We start from the raw sequence: 21,582 nt of genomic DNA on the forward strand, positions 1-21,582 counted from the left end.
TTGAGAGCTTACAGTAAGAAGGAACGTTGATGCTTGCAAATAATTTTTTATGTGGTAATAAAGAATAGTAAATACTGGAAGGAAGTGATATTTTTAAGGGTGCATTCAAATCATGTACAAGAGTTTTATTTTTAATAATCTGGGTTATGAAAGGACTTTTACTGATCCTGGGGGAGAAAATTCCGTACATTTAGTGCAAGCTTACAGATTAGTCTTTTTGAGGCAGAAATAGCATGTAGTGTTCTTTGAAGGGATAATGAACCAGGGTTTTTTACAATGGTGTGTGCCATTATAAGAAGACATTTTGGTTGTTAGCAAAGGAAGGGCAAAAATCTAACTGTAGGAGTTTTATATCTATTTGTCTAATATGTTTTCTAGTCGCTTCCTCATTCCTGCACCTGTTGACCATTGAGCCGCAGCCACTGCCCATTCATTCCCCTATCTCCAGTGTAAGAGAAGTCCATGGAGTGACCATCACACAGGCAACTGGGAAAGGTGTTTTTTTATGGACCTAATCCTGTCCTTGGTAGCTGACATGGACATCCTCCGTCACTGCAAGGGTGTGTTGTGGCCTTGGCTTGGTGTGTGTTTGCGCCTACACACGTTTCATGAGAGCTACCAGCACAGGTTTGTGATTGTAAATGTCATGGACCCTACTGTTAACAGCCTTTACTTGAAAAGGAAGGAAGTCAGCCAACCAGGTCCATTATATCCCTCTCCCAAAATGGGCAAGCTGGCATAAACTACTCACTTTCACAATCTCTTGCTTGATTTTTCCAGTACTTGAGCCAACAAATCAATTCTGGTAATTTAGAACATAGGGCATTGTCCCTGTAGATCATAGAGCTGAGAATTAAGTATAGGAATTTATGAACAAATATAGCAAAAGAATATTGGTGGACTTTTCTGTGTTAAGTAGAAAATTAGTGGATTTAAAAAAATAGACAAAGGGAAGGATCTTGTGTCTGATAGATTTATAAATCTGTTTTTGTAGTACTCTGTGCAGTAAATGAGCATTTGGGGCATTGACAAATGCATATACTGAAGGTCAGGATTCCTGTTTAGGAATTAGGATATTTTGAACAGTAGAGTCCCAAAACCAGAAATGGACATTACAGTGCTGTGGAATATATTGAGACAGTTTCAAACCTTTTCAGGATACAAAATTAATGAAGCTAAAACAAAAGCAATAGCAGTAAATTATGTATCCATGTATAAATTGGTTCAGCGACATCCATATTTATGGGAAGATGATAAAAATGAAGTATTTAGGAGTACGGATTAAAAATGATACCGGTGTGGCAGCTAAGGATATGTGGGAAGAGACAAAACAAAAGCTAGTACAAAAACTGAGAAAATGGAAGCTCTGTTATATGGATATCAAGAGTAAGGTCCAAACCGTTAAAATGTTTAGTCACTTTAGTCTTATGCACAGGTCAGTTTCCTCCCACATCCCAAAGACATGCTGTAGGTGGATTGGACACACTAAATTGGCCCTAGGTGTGTGTGTGTGAGTGTGTGTGCCTTCTGTGGAAGGTTGGGCGCCAGGCTGGCAACTCGACACTGTAAAACTCCACTCCCGATCATTAGCGGACAGGAGATCCGCTGTGGCAACCCCTACCTGGGAAAAGCCAAAAGAAGAAGAAGATTTATGTGCTTCCAGATTAAGACACTTAGATGATGGGCTGCTTTAAGAAAACTAAGAATTTTGGAGATAACTTAGTCACTCTGATAGTGAAAAGAGAGTGCAGGGGTAAAGGAACATGCTTACATATTTCTGTCTACTTACTGGCTGAATAGGGTTGCCATGCTGTTCTTGGAGTGATTATTTTAATTTGTTTACCAGGACACTGATCAAATTTGACTGATTGCAGTCTCAGTCCAGGGTTAAAAACTAGAACAAGTGGAATTGTTGATGCAAGCCTTCAGCTAGAACCAAAAACTGACTTAGTTTTTGAGAATTTAAGTGCACATTTATTTTTTAATGAACCAGTTTCAGTTTTCTCTTTTTGGGTGATATTCCAACTTTCTATCTGCTGACTGTCAAGCCCATTTCTCTGGTTACCCATCTGTTCCTCATAACAGTCTTAAGTGTTTACACAACAGCCAGTTTAACTATTGACCATAATCTAGGCAGCCATAAAGTGTGAACAATTTTCCCCTACTCACCTTCAGAAGGTCCCCCTGCTGGCAGCTGGATGCTTCATTCACTCAGTGCCAGTTGTAAAGTGGCCATACAGGACAGAAACCTATCTGGATCATCTGGTACCCCCTTTAACTTTAAGTTGAGGACCAAAAAAAAAAAAAAATCTGTTCTGCTGTAAATTTTAAACTACCACTATAGCCATTACTTCAGAGCCATCCATCCATCCATCCACCCACAACCCCTTTTTCCCATGTTTGCACATGGGGTTGGGGTGTCACTTCTTCAGCTGATACCAATATTTCATAAACAAAGCTGGCACAGCAGTGTACTCCCACACCACTGGCATCTACAAATCATGCCACCTGACAGCTTCAAGAGCAAGGACAGAACAGCTCTTCTGCTTCAACACTGTGGCAAGTTGCTTGCTACAAATGCAACAAGCACAAACTAAGCACTTCAGTCACAGACCTCCCAACTGTCTCTTTCTCTGTAGACCATCTCTAATTTTGCCTCATATTTTGGATGTGTCTCTGACAGAATTTTAATTTTCTGTTAAATTATTGAGGATTACAGTCAGTAATGCTAATCATCAGTTTCATACTTGTTATTGTTTAGAAAACGAATATTGATGCCAACCCTGTTATTCTGGCAATCTTTTAAGTGAATTAGAATAATATTTAAATTTATCAATGGTTTTGGGCATTTGTTCCCCTTTCCATTATTTTTTTTGCCTTTTCAAGAATTCTTGAGCAACAAATGACTGTATTGCACTTCTACACCAATGGCACCTGCATGATTGCACCCCCGACAGCTTGTTCCCAGGGCATTTGCTGCCTTTGCCACACCCTAATTATGGCTCTGACATAGGATTTTGTACACAGTCATTCTGCTGCCTTTATATATATCACCTCACTTGCTTGGTAGGCAAGTTTGGCCTGGTCTATCTGCTGCGGTTGTCAGCCTTTGGCCTTCACGTGGTGGTAGCAAATGCAGTAAGCCAGAGTTGTTATCTATCCCTCTCAGATGGATGAGCCATCTTTGGTCTCTTAGTCCCGGCCATCCCCACCAAGCTTCTGCAGTTTCCAGTCCCAGCAGCTGACCCTGAGTCACTTGGTTCACGACAGTGGTATTTATCCATCTGTCGCGTGGCCCTGGCTAATCGGTTGTAGATTTGGGTGAAGGGTGATTGATCAGGTTTAGATGGTCTTCCCTTACACATATTAAACATGACAATCAGCATAAACATTTGTAAGATTTCTTAGAGGAGGCTGTTGATAAATAGTGAATAGACTGCAGGACCTAATATGGGGCCTCAGTAATAGTTTTAGAAAAAAGACAATTTCCAAACAGAACGAGACTAGGTATTTTAGAGAGGTATAGAACCAAGGCAAGGTGTATTGGGAAGAACCTGTGAAAGATCATTTATGTGTTAGCAGTCAGTGATCAACAGATCAAATGTTCTCTCAAAATCAGTGAACATGCCACCTCCCAAGCTACTGTGATCTGTGCCTTTAAGGATATAGAAGTTGGTTGTACAAGATGTCCTACAGACCGTCTTTCCAGCGTTTTAAGTGCTCATTATGTGATTTTGAATATACATGCTCAGTGGTGTCGTGCCAGTTTGTTAACCTTAGACAGTCTTGTCGTTTTATGAGTGACTTTTTTTTTCAAGAGTTTAGTCAAAGTTTGCAAAAAGATTCAGGCAAGCCCCCTTGAGCCCTTCATGAAGGAGAGAACCCCCCCCCCATCTTAGATTCATTAACTCCACAGTCGCACAACAGTGGGGGAAAAGAGCAATATCTATGATTGCTGAAAATGTTTTTTAGCAATATTAAATCAGTGAATCAGCACTTGCAGAACTGTCTGTCATACATTTAATGGGTTCTTAAATTACCTTTCCTGTATAGTGAGATTTTAGTGGAAGTTAGCAGATAAGATGCTTCAGTTTTTTGAGACTTTGTGTTTGAACAGCTAATGGGCACAACAGTTTCTTGTCGTATGGAATGCAATATCTGCAGAATTATGGACTATTTATATCTCCGTCCTCAATAGCAGTCTGACAGATTACCCCGCTTCACATTAATTGGCTCTTCTAATAGCTAACATCAAGTTGTAGAACCTGTAATACACTGAGTCTGTCCCTGCCAGTTACTTCTATTCACAACTTTCTCTTTATTCTTTCCCCTGTCAATTTTCATAACAAACTTATAGTTAAAGTTGGTATAAGCCTATTCTTACTTTTTCATTCTCTTCTAGCTCTTTAGTTTTTGTACAAATGCTTTTTTCATTTTTCCCCCTACTCTCAGTTTCAAACTGCTGCTTGCTCTTATGCCATGCATGTGTGTGTGTGTGCATTTGTACAGTGCGTACATTTCAAATCTACTTTAAACAAATGTATTTGTACAGTTACCTATAGTTTTTCTGCTTGAAGTTTAGCATATACATACCTGCTATTAATCCGTTAAATATATGTCACTTTCCATTTTGAATTGAGCTTATGTTTGAATGTGTTAATTCATTTTGTAATGTACTTGTCATTGTTTTATCTCATTGTTTAACTCTGAGCATAGGTTTTAGCTCAGCAGGACCAACCTTGTTAACAAAATGTAAATAAATAATAAATGAAATAAAACATAGACTGCTTTCACAGATGACAACTATTTCATGTATAGCCCAGTTCACTGTGAGACTTGCTAACAGATTTGCCTGATGTTGTCTTGCATGGCTTTGCTTACAAACTTCAAAAAGGACACCAGGCAGACCTTTATTAGTGTCCTGTTTGACTGGCTTGCTCATTTTAGATCAGAAATTAAGATACATCTAAAGAACATAAAAAGTTAAGGGAAGGAAATGCTTTTCAAATGGTGTGAAATTTCAGACTCTTGCAGGGCACCATTTTGAGAACAGTAGAGTCCACCTCCTCAAGTCTGTTTTAGTTGTGTCCAACAGCAACAAAATAACAAAAGGTACCATGGTAACTTTCATAATGGTCACCAGCCTGTAGGCAGGGATAATTTAGTACAGTAGGGAAGCTACAGTTCTCCCTGTGGTGTACAGTAACAGAACTCCTGAGGCCTTGCTTAACTCCCCTACTCTGGAAGTAGTTGGAGTTGTCTTGTCTGTCCCTCTGCTTGCAGGTCTGGCTTGCCTTTGTACAGGTCATGTGGCTCAAGGTGTATCTAGAGGCTGAGCAGCACCCTTCCACACCCCTTCAGTGCCCCACTGTGTCCTTCTGCCAGATGTCCCATCCCATCAAAAGAATGCAGCAAGAAAATAGGACTTAAACTGAAGTTTAAGAGATCCCACCAGGCCAGAAGGGATTAGGTTATTACTTACATTTTTTTTAAATTTTTATTTATTTATTTTTTTTACCCAAAAGGCAAAGGACCTCAGGCCCATAGTAGGCGTAAAAGACTTAAATGAATTTATTAAAAAAAGAAAAAAAAGCCTTTACATGGTAGTCCACACTTCCCTCTGTATCAGAGGATATATTTATTTAGACCTCTAAAACATCTATCTCCTCATCTTGATTGCCAGTGAGTACTGGAAATGTCTGTGCTTTTGGGTAGGAAGCCACCAGTTGTGGACTCTACCATTCAGTCTCACCTCAGAACCCAGAGTGTTCACCAGATGTGTGTTTATGGTTGCAGTGAATCAGAGGCCACAAGGGATAAAGGTGATTACTTATCTGAATGACTATCTCCAAATCATTCCTTCACAGAAAAGTTGGATTTCTGCTTGGGAACTACTTACTAATCTTCTACTGTCTAGGGAATCACAGTGAATATTGCAAAATCCCATTTGGAACCATGATATATGGTGACTTTGATAGGCTGTCACCTGGACATTATCATGCAGGGCTTGTCTGTACAGAACCTGATCATTCAAATTCTTCAATCTCACTTTATCTTCATATGTCTAATGGCCTTGGAATTTATGGCAGTGACAGTTCCACAGTTCCTTTTTCCAGGTATTTTATGCAAATTCTTTAGTGGACCCCGAAGGTTCAGTGGTCTCAACATATGAGGCTAAAATAGCTGCCCAAGCAAAAGACGATCAGTCACAAGCCATTTTTTAGTTATGTTCGTAATCTCAAAAGCACAAAGCAGCAATGTGCTGAGCTGATTGATGTTACCTATACTGAGGCTGAAGACATAGCAGTCCTACTGGCCGATAAATTTAGCTCTAACATTACCCTCTCTCCCTTCCATTTGTCCCTCAGCATATACCAGAAACCAGATTGCCTCCAGCTCTCACACAAGACTAAGTCCTAAAAGTCCTATCAAAAGCTAAAAATGCTGCATCCATGTATCCTGAAAATAACCCTGGATGAATCTTAAACAGCATGAAGCATGATTTAGCCACACCTCTAACAACAGTGTTCAATTTCGGCCTCCATGCAGATTTTGTACCATGCAAGTACAGAACAGGTACAGTCATTCCCCTGTATAAGGGAGGGCCTTCTGCAGACCCAGATAATTACAGACCAGCCTCATATACAAAGCCATTGAAAGACTTATCATGAATTTAATCAGTCAGGACACAGGGAACCTCCAACACTGGACGTGTCTCAGTTTGGATTCATCAAGGGCAGGTCATGCTTACTCAACATGGTGGATTTTTTTTGAAAAGGACACCAAAGCAATGGGTGACGGCAAAATGGTACACACCTCATACCTCAGCTTGGCCAAAGCTTTTGACATAATTCCCCACTCAGACAAAGTAGAAAAGCTAAATAAACTGGGAATACACCCCTGCATTACCTGCTGGATTGCCACCTGGCTCACAGATATGACGCAAAAAATCAAAATAGGGGAAGTTACCTCCACAGAGAGATCAGTCACCAGTGGAGTCCCCATGGTTCTGTGCTGGGACCTTTCCTGTTTAGTATCTGCTTTTCTGAAGTAAAAGCATATATAAAAAAGGATCTGGCTAAGTATGCATATGACTGCAAGCTATGAACAGTCACTAAATCCTAAGATGACTTAGCCATCCTGGAGGAAGGTTCATCCCAAATAAATAACTGGTGCCAAAATCATGGAATACAAAAAAAAAAAAAAAATACTATTGTATCCTTTGGGAAGTCATCAATGCCCCTAATAGCTGACCCAGTAGTTTGGGATTTGGGAGCTTATATGAACAGAAACCCTCACTTCTGATCAACATGTATCCATTGTTGTAAGAAAGTCCTTCTATATGGGTCTATATTAAATCACCGAATGCTTAAAATAGCGAACGCTGATTTATCTACCCTTTAAAAGCGAAAGCTTAAAATCCAGAAGACACAAAACTGTTTTTTTCCCAGGGAAAAAAATCACTGTTTCACAAAACAAAACAAAAAAAGTTCAAAACACTAAATAAAGTGGGGGGGGGCTTTGCCCCCCCAGACCCCCCAATGTGGGGGTCTGTGCCCTCCCATACAGCCCCTACTTAAATATACCACCTCCGAGATCGCACCACAGTGGAGGAAACAGCAAAGTCCCAAAAACAGCACAGCGATTTTTTTCCATGGGAAAAAAATCGCTGTTCCATGTCTTCGGGATTTCAAGCTTTCGCTTTTAAAGGGTCGATAAATCAGAGTTAGCTATTTTAAGCGTTCACTGATTTAATATATACCCTTCTATATTGCACAGCTTACAAACGAGTCTATATCATTATATTGAACGCCCACATTGTTGAACAGCATTTCAGCGGAAATGCTGTTCATCGAACCCCCCCCCACGCCCTCCACTAATTATATGTACCAACTCCGAGATCACACTGCAGTGAGGAAAGGGCACATTTTCTGATCCCTACTGTTAAGCAATCTCAGTCAGAACGGTTTGACAAATGGCATTTCCAATAAAATGCCATTCGACAATATGGCTGTTCAATGAAATAATAGGGACCTCTTGCAAACAAAGAGATTGCTTCTAGATCCAGGGATGTCATTGTACCCCTTTACTCAGCTCTCATTAAGCCAATTATTGAATATAATGTCCCCTTTAGCATATATCTATCCAGACACCTGAAACAATTGGAATGCCCATAGAGATACCTTACTAAAAGGATGCAAGGCCTGAACAATATGTCCTACATGAAACAGCTCAAAGCCCTGTCACTATACTTGGTATCCTGTAGACTGCCAAGAGGTGACCTGTCTCTGGCATACAAGGTGTCATCCAACCCAATACTGATGGACTTGCCACTTGACTTGCTGATGTGCAGTATCAGAATTACTAGGTCTAGGTATGTAAACCTCTTCTACAACATCAATAGAATGGATTGGAGGGACAGGTATATCTCACAGAGGATATCGCTGCTATGGAACAGACTCCCCATCCATATAAAACAAAGTTCATCCATGTCCATTTTCAAGTGCAGCTTAGGTCTGTTGATGGGAAACAGAAAATGTAACCCCAAGACTGCCACCCTGTACTACTAATGAGCAGAGGCAGATCCTAAATGCATTAATTCCATGCATGGGTGCCTTCTATGGTATGATCCCATTAGGAGTAATATATAATTATCAACCATAGGATGGGTAAGGCCAAGCTATAAAAAAATGATTAGATTAATTTGAGCACCAAAAGGCTTAAAATGATCCACAAGGGCAGCTAGCCTAGTACTTACCTTTGAACCAATATGGATCTGTGACCCTTCCAAAAAATGCTCAGAGCTTGAAGATCACATCTCAAATGGTGGCTTCATTCTTCATACCTAATTCTGGGTAGACCATTCTATGTTTCCACTCCTATAATAGCTGTTATGAGAACTTCAGTTTTATGATGGTGGGCATTGTCATGAGCAGTGTATGGTTACTTTCAAAGGTCAGTTTGTACATCAGCTGTCTGAAGACAAGGACAGCCCTTCTCACAGTTGTGGTCTTTTAGGACTCCTTGCACCAGGATGTGATCTCCATCAACGTTAATAGCACAACACTAGTTTAGTTTTTCGTTCATAACTGTGTGCATATATACTAGGCTAATGGCCACAAGTACCTTTTTTTGCCTAGCCATGAATCCCAAATATATCCAACAAGTTTGGGTGCCCTAGACTTTATTTTAAGGGGTATGTGTAAGCTACAGCATGAGTGGTCAGATATTTACAGGCTGCCTCTGTCCACTAGTGACATAGATGACAGACCAGGGATGAATTTCCAATTTCCCATCCACTTGTCCTGGTTACTCCTGAATAGGGTAAGGGAAGAACTCTGCGTCTTATGTATGGAAAGCTGGTTTTAGAGAAGGGGTATTCTCTGAGACAACTGCTCCTCCAACAAGTCTTATTTACATTTTTTAGGCAAGGTTTAAGTTCCTGGATCTGGTAGTTGTGATGCTGTTTGTTGTGTAGATATGTAAGAGATCTATCAGAATGAGGTCCAGAAATGCTTTGTATGCCAGATATACAGCGGATATAAAAAGTGTGCACACCCTGTTAAAATGGCAGGTTTTTGTGATATAAAAAAATGAGACCACACTAAATGTTGTTGTTGTGTCTTTTGGCTTATCCTGGTTAGGGGTCGCCACAGCGGAACTCCGGTCCGCTAATGTTTGATAGTGGATTTTTACATGCCGAGTTACCAGTCCTGATGCACAACCTTCAACGAAGGCACGCCCATTCACGCATACCTCCACACAGAAGACGCTCTTACTGAGAATCGAAAGCGACAACGTCTTGCTGTGAGGCGACAACACTTCCACAGCACCACTACTGCGGGTGAGACCACAATAAATCATTTCTAAAATTTTCCCACCTTAAATGTGACCTATAACCTGTACAATTCAATTGAAAAACAAATCTGTTAGGGGAAAATATAAAAAATGTATAATACTATGTGCACACCCTTAAACTAATACTTTGTGGTGTGTGCACATCCTTAAAATAATACTTTGTTGAAGCACCTTTTGATTTAATTACAGTATTCAGTCTTATTGGGTAGGAGTCTTGTCAGCATGGCACATCTTGAATTGGCAATATTTGCCCACTCTTCCTTGCAAAAGTGCTCCATATCTGTCAGATTGCAAGGGCATTTCTTGTGCACACCCATCTTCAGGTCACATCACAGATTTTCTATTGAATTTAGGTCTGGGCTCTGGCTGGGCTATTCCAAAACATTAATTTTCTTCTGGTGAAGCCATTCTTATGTTGATTTGGATGTATGGTTGGGGTCATTATCATGTTGAAAGGTGAAATTCCTCTTCATCCTTCTAGCAGACGCCTGAAGGTTTTGGGCCAAAGGTGACTGGTATTTGGAACTATTCATAATTCCCTCCACCTTGACTAAAGCTCCAGTTCCAGCTAAAGAAAGCCAACCCCAAAGCATGATACTGCCACCACCATGCTTCACTGTGGGGATGGTGTTCTTTTGGTGATGCGAAGTGTTGTTTTTGCTCCAAACGTATCTTTTGGAATTGTGACCAAAAAAATTCAACCTTGGTCTCATCAGGCCATAACACATTTCCCCCACATGCTTTTGGGAGACTTGCTGTATTGTTTTGCAAATTTTAGCCGGGCTTGGATGTTTTTCTTTTTGGAAGAAAAGGCTTCTGTCTTGCAACCCTACCTCATAGTCCAGGCATATGGAGAGTACAGGAGATTGTTGTACACGTAGTACACAACCAGTACTTGCCAGAAATTCCTGCAGCTCCTTCAGTGTTGCTGTAGGTCTCTTGGCAGCCTCCCTGACCAGCTTTCATCTTGTCTTTGCTTCAATTTTGGAGGGATGTCCAGTTTTTTGCAATGTCACTGTTGTCGCATATTTTCTCCACTTTTTGATGACTGTCTTCACTGTGTTCCATGGTATATCCAGTGTTGTAGAAATGTTTTTGTACCCTTCTCCTGACTGATACCTTTCAACAATGAGATCCCTTTGATGCTTTGTAAGCTCCCTGCGAACCATGGCTTTTGGTATAGCAGGCAACTGAGTAAATGTCAGGAAAATCCTTCTAGGACAGCTGAACTTTATTTGGGGTTAATCAGAGTCTCTTTAATTGATGGCAGGTGTGTAGCCAAGAAGACTGAATGCTGTAATTAAATCAAAAGGTGCTTCAACAAAGTAGTAGTTTAAGGGTGTGCACACACAACAAAGTATTAGTTTAAGGGTGTGCACACTTATGCAACCAACGTATAGTAGGCTTTTTATTTTTTATATTTTTTCCCTTAACAAATTTGTTTGTTTTTCAATTGAATTGTACAGGTTATAGGTCACATTAAAGGTGGGAAAAGTTTTGAAATGATTTATTGTGTTCTCATTTTTTTTATATCATAAAAACCTGGCATTTTAACAGGGGTGTGTGCACTTTTCCTATACACTGTAGATCATTCCTCAACAGACTGTAGGAGTAGGAGTATAGGGATAGGACTTTGAGACAACTGCATAGGGCATGTTCTGAATGTGCTATGTTTTTTTTCCTGTAAGGAACTTCTGTGGATGTTCAGTTGTCCCATGTGCCCGATCAAGTACATACTGAAGTATGATGAGTGCTGAATATAGTGGAACAGTTACTTCCTTAGACCTTGCTGCCATGCCCTTGCTTATAAGTTGAGGAATATAGAATGATTTCTTTACTACCTTAGACATGGTCGAAAGTCAGGTTACTGTCTACATATTTCCCCAAATCCCTGACTACTGGGTCTACTCTTAGGGGTGTGCTATCAGTGAAGCCGATATTCATCATATTGATCACTGCTGCAGCAGCCTTAGCTATATGTGGTTATATCCTGCCAAGGATATAACAGTCAGCTTCCAAAGCTTTAGGGCACCTTCCATGCACCCAAACTGTCAGGCAGCTCGAGCTGAGCTGACTAAAAGACAAGTTTGGGTGCCAAGCCCTTTAAAGCTTTACTGCTACCAAAGAGCATGCTCCTTTGAAGCTTTTGAGGATTGAAGGTTGGCTTGTGCTGTTCCTTTGCTGGGAACTTCCATTTAATAATATTGTTTGTTACTGATACTTTGTGGTGGTGCTGTGGTTGCGTTGTCACCTCACAGTAAGACGTTATCCTGTTCGATTCTCAGCTAGAGCGTCTTCTGTGTGGAGACATATGTGAATGGGCGTACCTTTGTTGAAGGTTGTGTGTCAGGGCCGGCAACTCGGCACGTAAAAATCTACTGCCAATCATTAGCGGACTGGAGTTCCGCTGTGGCGACCCCTAACCGGGAAAAGCCGAAAGACACAACAACAATTGATACTTTCCTCTTCAGGAAAAGCTATTTTAAATCTAGCACCTTGTGTTTTAATGGACTGTCACAAGACTGTACTGTTCTTTTAAATGGGAGTGCTCTTTTTTTTCTGTCAGTTTAAGAATTGTTTAAGTTAATTGGAAAACACATTTTTCTGTGGAGATATTGTGTTTATTTTACTTTGTGGGGTTGGCAAAGTGTTTTCAACTGCTTTTTACTGTGTTTGTTTTAAAAAAATGACTTTTAAAGACTTTTTCTTTTAGCTAGTGATTGCTGCTTGGTTTCCCTAGGAAAGAGACACCATTTTCAGTGTGACCTTGGAACAATCTGTTGGTGCCGCAGTCGGTCCTACTTACAGCTACTTAATGATAAAGTTAAGCAAACAGCCTTTGCCATCAGAGCACGCTAGCAATTGGCCTCAGCCACAGATGGGTGACTCTGCTGTAGCCATTAGTTATACCTCAGACCACTCATCTTTTACCCCAGATCCTGATGTAGCACCTACAGCCACTGTGGACCAGAGTTAGCCACGTCCTCAGTGGCTGTTGGGGTCACCTCAGTGGACAAAGGAGAGCCATTTTTGTCATTCTTGGGAGAAGGAACAGGAATGGCTTCCCTGTTTTGCCAGAATGTTTTGCCCATCCCTGCAGAAGCTGTTGCCATTAATAACACTGTTGGCCCCATTTTTCTTGCCAAAAACAAACATAAAACTCAACATGCATCTACTCCTACTCAAATTTCCTTAGACAAGAATAGTTTACAGGGTCTGGCTCAAGGTTTAATTCAGATTATTGATCTGTCTTGTAAAGGAGTTTCTGTTTTTTAAACACCTTTATTAAATTATCACTTGTGACATAGGCAAACTTACATTTATATAAAAATAATCAAACCATATTAACAAGTTCACATTTACAAACATTATACATCACATATATTGTAAAATATAAAGTCAAAGCAGCATTACATACATTATTCTTTTCCTGCCTTCCTGCAGGCAAAAATTCTAAACTTTCTGGATTTTGTTTCATGTATGAGAGCCATACATATGCCCTCCTATTGTTTCTTTATGAATTGCATATTTAATCTCTCTTCCCAATCTTTTCTAACCTCTTTTGATTGTCTCATGTATTGTGCAATATTTTATATGCTGTATTAATTATCTCTTTTTAACAGCAGCTTCCGTTCTAGATTCAGTAAAAACTCAACCTGCACAGGTCTTTCTTTTAGGATTACCCTTTTCCTTTCTCCTTTTCTATACTCTGATATCAATCCCTGATTGGGAAGGGGAATTACTAGCCTGCAATCCAAATGTCTTCTTGGCCTCTTCTCATTCTGTTAGTTTTCACTCTCTAATTATTTGTTCCCAGTACCTTGGTTCCTTTGCCAACTTCTTCCAGTAAATTCTGTTGCATGTTCTCTGTACCTTTAATTGCAATCATCCTTACTGGCAAAGTCTCATTTTTTTTCCATTACCATGTTGGCTTAGTTCTTAGTATACTTTCTGCTACTTTATGAATTTAATATTCTTTATGATTGTTTTTTTATAATTCTCCTTAAGGTTCTATGACAAAATCCCATTTTTTCTTTATTTCTTGAACCCCCCCCCCCCCGCTTCATCATCATCCTTTTCCACTTTGAATTGTAACTTTCTGCTTGTGTTATATATAGGAGCCTTAACTACGTAGCTCTAAAATATCCCTTCAAGTCGGGTAATCTTAAACCTCCTTGTTCTTTTGGGAGGATCAATGTGTCCCTCTTGACTTTTGCCCTCTTCCCCTCCCAGATAAAATCCGTCAACTCTTTATTAATTACTATCCACAACTTCTCCTCTAGTCAATAAAAATATGTCTGAACTGTGTATAAAATTAAACGGACTAAAAACATTTTGTACTGCTTGTATCTTGCTATTCATATCCATTGGCAAGAACTTCCAGTTTGTCAGTTTTTGTGTTATCTTTTGTTTAGTCTATTCTTACATATCCTTAGCTGCCATAACAGAATCCTTTTTAATCAATACTCCTAAGTAATTAATTTTATCATGTCTCCATAAATATGGGTATTGCTGAACCAATTCATGTGTGGGTACATAGTTTACAACTATAGCCTTTGTTTTATTTTCATTAATTCTGTATCCCGAACAAACCTGGAAATGGCTCAGAATGTACCACAACCCTTTGTCCCTTTCTAGTTCCATCAGGTGCAAAATAATAGGATCTGGAAATACCGTACAGTCCAAAGAGCAACACTCGAGACTGGAAACCAGGAAAGTAGCACCACAAAAAGTCTTTATTCACCACCAGTAAGCGCATTTGTCTGGTGAGCATCACCAGACTTCTTCAGGCCTGAAGAAGTCTGGTGACACTCACCAGACAAAAGCACTTACTTGTGGTGAATAAAGACTTTTTTTGGTGCTACTTTCCTGGTTTCCAGTCTCAAGTGTTGCTCTTTGGACTGTTTGGTTGGTTGTATTTCCTGTTTGATCTGCAAATACCATACCAATTATATCCATGAATTTCTGAGTCCCTTATTTTCTTTGCCAATGTTTCTAAATATAAAGCAAGTAACAAAGGGGAAAGAGGACACCCCTGCCTGGTTCCTGTTTTCAGACACAACTCAGAGAGGAACCTTCACACTTTAATTTTTGCTTCCAATCTCTCATATATCCTTCTTAATAACCTTATTATTGTATCAGGAAATGCAAATGCTTCCATTACCCTACTCATAAAATTCCAGCTTACTCTGTTGAATGCTTTCTCTGCATCAAGAGACACCAACAACAATGGTATTGTTTTACATTCTGCTTCCGTCTGGATCATCATTGTTCTTTTAATGTTTGCCTCCCCTACACAATCCCACATTGGTCCATACCTATCAGTTTTGCCATCACCTTTTTCATTCTTTTAATCTCCGTAGACATGAACACTTTATAATCTTGGTTTGAAATTGAAATAGAGCAGTAAGAAGGTGGCTCCAGATAGGGCTTTACCGTCTTTAGGTATTACGGCCACCACAGATTTTTTTTCCAGCATGCTGGTGCCCCCCCCCCCCCTTAAAATACTGTTAAACAAAACCTTCAAGATCAGTATCACTTTCCTGTCTCCTAGCTTCAAACTTCCACTGGAATACCATCTGTTCCTGGAAACTTTTTTTGCAGATTGGTTATACATCACCATTTTTATCTCATCTCCTTCTATCTTAGCTATTAGTTAAGCCTCATCCACCTCTAACCTTGGCGTATTTAAGTATTTCATAAATATTTCCATTTGTGCTTTTTCTTGATTTTCCCAGTTCTCTGCTTTATATAAGTTTTCATAACATTTCTAAACTGTCTCTAATACCGCTACAGGATCTCTGATTATGTTTCTTAGATTCATAGATTGTTACTTGACTAATGACCCGAGAGAACTTTCTAAGCCCACCCAAATTTTCCTGAAAGAATAATGACGTTCTGTATCCAATTACAGACCCATAGCCATCCTTTCCCCCTTGTCAAAATTCTGGAAAAATGTATCCACACTCAATTACTGGACTGGTCCAGGTTTTGCAGATCACCTATGTCCCCATTTATCATGTTCATGATGATTCTTTCCATGGCCTTACATATGAAGCTGGTCAGATCTATGGGCCTGTAATTTCCCGGATTGGTGGTGGTACCTCCTTTGTGCAAGGGATTGATTGTAGCCATCTTCCATTCCTTGTGCACAAAACCTGACTGTAGGCTGCAGTATAAAAGTGATTGAAGTAGATCATCGATGTTACAGTAAGCATCCCGGATGTTATTGGGTCCCCCTCGATGCAGTGTTTTCGGCCTTGGAAAGTGCATTGAAGTTCTATTCCCCAGTAACGATTGCGGGATTATGGTATGTGGTATTTGTGTGGGAGAAGTTTGAGCTAAATCTGTTAACCAAATGGTTGGCAATAACCTTTGGTTCAGTGTGGGTTATGCCAATTGCAATAAGTTCTGTGCATTGCTGTGTATTTCCCTTGAGGTTACAGACATAGCTGTAGAAAGCTTTGTGGTTGTCCTTTGCCTGAGAAGCTATTTTTTCTTCAAACATAACCTTTGAAGTATTAATAAACCCTCTTAGCTGCCTGTTTAGATTTGTCATAGGTGTTTAGTATGTTGGGCTTTGCTACTTCTATGTTTAGCCGAGATTTTTTTTCTTTTGTTGTATAACCAATTGTTGTTATGATTCCACCAGGGTGGCTTGTCTTTTGTGTTTGTTTTATTCTTATTATGACTGAGCACAGCTTGTTCTATACAACTATCAATATGGGTATACAGGGATTTTGTAAATAGCTCAGAATATGCTGTGGTGTTTACTGGGTTTGAGGGTGCTTGGAATTCAGTCAAGGTTTCGCTTGGTAGAAAGAGGTTAGCTTTGGAATACTTCCTTAAGGTTTTTGGTTTCACTGGATCCCAGAATTTAGTTCTTATTTCAAACAATACTGCCTTATGGTCAGATCTGATGCATGAGGATCATTGCCCCCCCCCCATATTTGTGAGTACCGGGACAAGTATGTTTGTATCCCTGTAGGAGAATAGACCAGGATGTGGATATTAATGAAGTTTAGGAATTGCTGAGCTTCTACATTAGAAGTGATGTAAGATTCCCAGTCTTTAGAGAGGTATTTGAGAGTCCCCATGAAGATCATATTGGGTTGATTGGTGAAATATTGTAGTACATTGAGATAGGAAGTATGGGCTTCCTGGGACATGGAGGGGGACCTATAGTTTGCAAGGATATGGTATGAGACTCTGTTTATGGTGAGTTGCACATGTATGAGTTCCAGTGGATAATACACTTTCAACTAGTCTAGGTGAGAAGTTGTTTTTATTATATACTGAGTCTCCTCCTGTGCAGCAGGTGGTCTAAAGGTTTGAAAGACATTATAATCTTGCATTGCTGGGGTACTCTTAGTACCTTTAAAAACCATGTCTCCATTACAACACGGATGTCTACACTCTGTAGGGAGAGGAAGGCTTGCAGGGAGTGGAGTTTCTTGTTAAGACTTCCAGCATTGAGCAGTACCACCTCCATAGGTTAAGTTAAGTCAGGAGGTTTATCAGTTTGGCATTACCTAAGAAAGGCATTATGAAGGGTGGAAAAGAGCTTTGCCAATTTCCGAAAGCCTCGAGGGGATAAGTGCAGATCATCCCTGCCAAAGCAGAGTGGTCTGTCAACCATGACCTCCCAGGCCGTCACATATTTTACACCTGGATTGACACCAGAAGCTAAGCCAGTTGTTAAAATCAATCATTTTCTGCCAGTAACGTGGCATCATCCGTGGAGAGGGTAGAATGCTGCTCAGTGCTAGGCTCATATGTGCTTGAGACACATAGTCAGTGAGCTTAATCATGTTTTGCTTCATGTATACAAGGGAAGTATGTCTCAGGTCATTAACACCCACATGGACTATGGCAGAGTCATATTGGTACATATGGTTCAATGACCTCAGTGCTTGTGTGACTTGACAGATCCTACCCCTGGAAAGGCAGCTAACCCTGAATCTCTCCTTAATCCATTTGATGAGGGGGACATCTGTGTGCCTCACTATAGAATCACCAATGACCAGGAAATTTGGTTGTGCACTGGGTTACCTTAAGGAGTTAGCAGTAGATGCAATAGATACAGTGTTACTATGTTTCTCTGTGGGTAGTGTTTTAATTGAGTGTTTATGTGATGGCTGAGAACCCTTTTTAGATTGTGCTGTGCCAGAGGTCTTAGTGTTTTAGGAAGATTACCTGTAAGTGCCACAGCATAAGTAGTTTTATGTGCAGGGTCTTTAACTTGTGCATAAGCATGGTGGAAGTGTTACTGACAACCTGTATAGAATTACTTTTGGTTGTATGAGAGAGTTTTGCCTCATACATCTTGTTATGGGCTCCCTATGTTTGGCAACAAACCTTTCTACTTTTCTGTTGCCTAGTTCGTTGTGTCAGAAGTTTTTGTGGTCTGGAGTTATTATCACAAAACAGTTGCTTAACAGCAGTCTTTCTGAACTTGCATATTATCCAGGTATTCCCTTATTTTATCTTTAGAACTCTGCAGTTGTGCCTTTTCTTGTTCTGTGATTCCCTTTAATTTGTAATACTTTCTTTGTCAGCCCCTCTAAGTAATTCTTATTACTACTTATCCAGATGTCTTTTTATTTTATGTCTTCCCTGATTTTACTCCACTTTCATTTGATCCCACTCACTAGCTATAACTGGAGTACTTTCTGTCTCCCCTAATAACTTATGGATATTTTCCTCTAGTCATTCCTTAATGTCCTTTCTTTTTAACAGGTAGGTGGGGAAGCACCAGTGCCTCATCTTTACTTCATTACCCTGCATTTATATCTTGGTAATTATTGACATATGATGAAATAATTACTGAATGTGTGTCAGAGTTCTCAATTAAATGTGGATGCTTCTGTGAAGTTTAATTTCTATGTAGTCCAGTTATTGTATGTTGGTAAATAGTATGCAAATTCTCCCCGAGTTCGTGCTGTTGAATGTGCTTTTTCATACATTTCAACAGAAATCTACCCTCTTTTGGTACATTTTCTCTTCTAGACCCATCAGATACATCCACATTGTTGCAAATAAAATTCCAGTTCCCAGCTATAAGTAATATTCCCAATTTTTTTTTAAGTTATGTAATAGCAATTTTAGGTGAAGTATAAATATATGTCAGGTTAATCCTCATCCCTTGCCAGTAGCCCGTTACTACCTCAAATGTACCATTATTTTTCCTCTTCTATTATTACCACAGCTCATTTAGCAATTAATAAAAGTATTCCTCTTTTTCTTTGTCCATGCTATTCTGCACAGTATCCATCCTGAAATATTTTCTTTATCAAATTTGCATGCTTAGTTCTTTCCAAATGTGTCTCCTATAGCATTACCATTTGCACTCTGCATTTTTTAATATAATTAAGTGTTTTTTCCTTTTTTGTCTATACCTGTGAGACCATGCACATTCCAATATGAAAAGTGTTGCCATTATTCCCACCTATTGTAAATATCCGTTTCCAACTTTTGTGATAGATGCATCCATTAACGTTTGGTAAGTTAATCCTTTATATAATTTTATCTTATTTATTTATTTATTGACATAGGTTTACCAGAAAAGTCCGACTGGGTCACAAGAGCCCATTTTCAGCAGAGGCCTGCAGAGAAATGTTCCACTTGAGGGAAAAAATTCAAACACATTATGTTAAAAAAAAACAGCTGAAAATTATACATTTCAGAAATAATCAACAATATTGTAAGGCACAGAGATATACAAAATATATGCTACAAAGAGAGCAACAAGAAGAAGCAAAGTAAAACACTATATACACTTCTGGAGAGCATCCATCTGGCAGTTTACAGTAATAAGTAAGTTTTCTTCAATTGTAAATATAAAGGGCGAGAAAGAATAGAATAGATTAGTATAAATGGGGAGTAGGTGATAGGAAAAGTTTATGTAAAGTGGTAAAGAGGGTAGGATAGCCAGGTGAAGACGAGGAAGTGGCGATGGGTACAGAAACTGTACAGACAGGGGTGGAGAAAAGTAGATAAGATTGATGCTCACCCAGGGGTATAGCATGAGCAGAGCCACGAGTTTAATAGGTGGTCTTTCAGAAGATATTTGAAGGAAGGATGGTAAGTTACAGTTCAATAGCCTGTGGAATAGAATTTCAATTTTTGGAAACAGAGTTGCAGTAAAGGCAATTTCCAATTGCTCTTTGAGGTTTATAGATGGTGAGAAGTTGTTTATCATTAGAACAAAGGAGTCTGTGTGATAGGAAGGAAGACTAGAGTTTAGTGCAGGTCAGGCATGGGGTTTATAAATGATATTGTGTGTAGTATGAAGTCCAGGTAGTGGGATAGTTCGAGCCAGTTCAAACTTTTAAAGGCCTTGGAGTGATGTGTATAGTATTGTTTATTGACAGCAAATTTAGCAACTTTGTTGTAGAATATTTCAAGTTAGTTTTAACAGATACCTGCAAGTTGGTAATGACAGGGGCACCATATAAGAGTGAAGGAGTTAAGTGGTTGCTAGGGTGGTTTTAGTAGAGTTAGAATGTTTGTATATCATTAAAGCATGCCAAATTTCTAGCGAGTCTTTTTATTATTATTATTTTGAATGTGGACTTCAAACCAGAGGTTGCCATCAGTTGTAACACCAAGCAGGTTTGTATGGGATACAATTTCTATCTCTGTATTGTTAAGTGAGAAGATTTTGAACCTGGATTTGTCCTTCAGGTATACTTTGGGGAGGAATAGGAGAATTTTGGGGGGGTTTAGTAATTGTGTGTTGTGAAGCCAAGTGTCAGAAGAGGTGAAGGCTTCTTGTGTGATTTGAAGAAGATGCTCCAGAGTGTCAGATGAGCGTATAAGTGTCAAATCATCAGCATATTGCAGAAGTGATGCTTGCCTAGAAGAGGTATAGAGGGCATTAATGAAAATGTTAAACAGAAGTGGACCAACAATTGAGCCTTGGAGTACACCAGTGGCGATGAGGAAGTAAGGAGAGAAAGTATGCTGTCACTTAACAGTTTGCTGTCCGTTAGATAGGTAGGTTTAAACCACTGAAGTGAAAGAGCAGATAGGCTGAGATGATGCAGTTGATGAAGGAGTTTGCTCTGCAAGATTGTATCAAAGGCTTTGGACAAATCCAGAAATATGGAAGAGATATGTTTGCCAGAGTCCATTTTCTTGTTTATATCATCTGAAAAGGCTAATATTATAGTAGTACTAAGGCCATGGCAGAATCCGTGTTGAGCACTGGTTAGAGGAGATGGTGAAGACGATGAGTGTGGATACATTTTTCTAGGTTTTTTGAGACAGGAGTGAATTACAGTGGGACAAAAGTTAGAAACTTCTGTATGTTATCCTCACTTGTGCAGTGGAATGACATTTGATCTTTTCCAAATGTCTGGGACATAAGATTCCTGTGTGGATCTGTTGATTCTAATAGCTTCTTGGTAAGATATGGCTTCTGCTGCCATCTTGAGCTGTGGAGCAAGGTTTAAGTTTAAGTAGTATTGTTTTATAGTAGACATAGTTACTGATTTTAAGGTACAGTTGTTAGCATTTGGGGCTAAGGATTGTTTGGATCAGATTTTTCAGAGGTTAATGTGGTAGTGGAGGGGGCAGTTGGTAATATGTTATGGGTATGTGTAGGGGAGGGTGATGTGCTGTTGGTGAGGGTAGCAATGTTGTCTATAAAGTATTTATTAAATACAGTCACTGTTTTGGAGGGAGGCAGGTTTGAGGGGGATACAGATCTCTTTTTGAGCC

At 39.6% G+C, this 21,582-nt stretch overlaps 1 protein-coding gene across 1 annotated transcript in view; it reads left to right on the forward strand.

Annotated features, from left to right (window-relative positions):
* The window catches only part of VIPAS39 (VPS33B interacting protein, apical-basolateral polarity regulator, spe-39 homolog), a 1,635,849-nt gene that overhangs the window by 1,438,233 nt on the left and 176,034 nt on the right, over positions 1 to 21,582 (forward strand). The window lies entirely within an intron of this gene.

Source organism: Protopterus annectens, chromosome 6.part0 (assembly GCF_019279795.1).
Source record: "Protopterus annectens isolate FY-2018-M chromosome 6.part0, PAN1.0, whole genome shotgun sequence".
Taxonomy (NCBI): Eukaryota; Metazoa; Chordata; order Ceratodontiformes; family Protopteridae; genus Protopterus; species Protopterus annectens.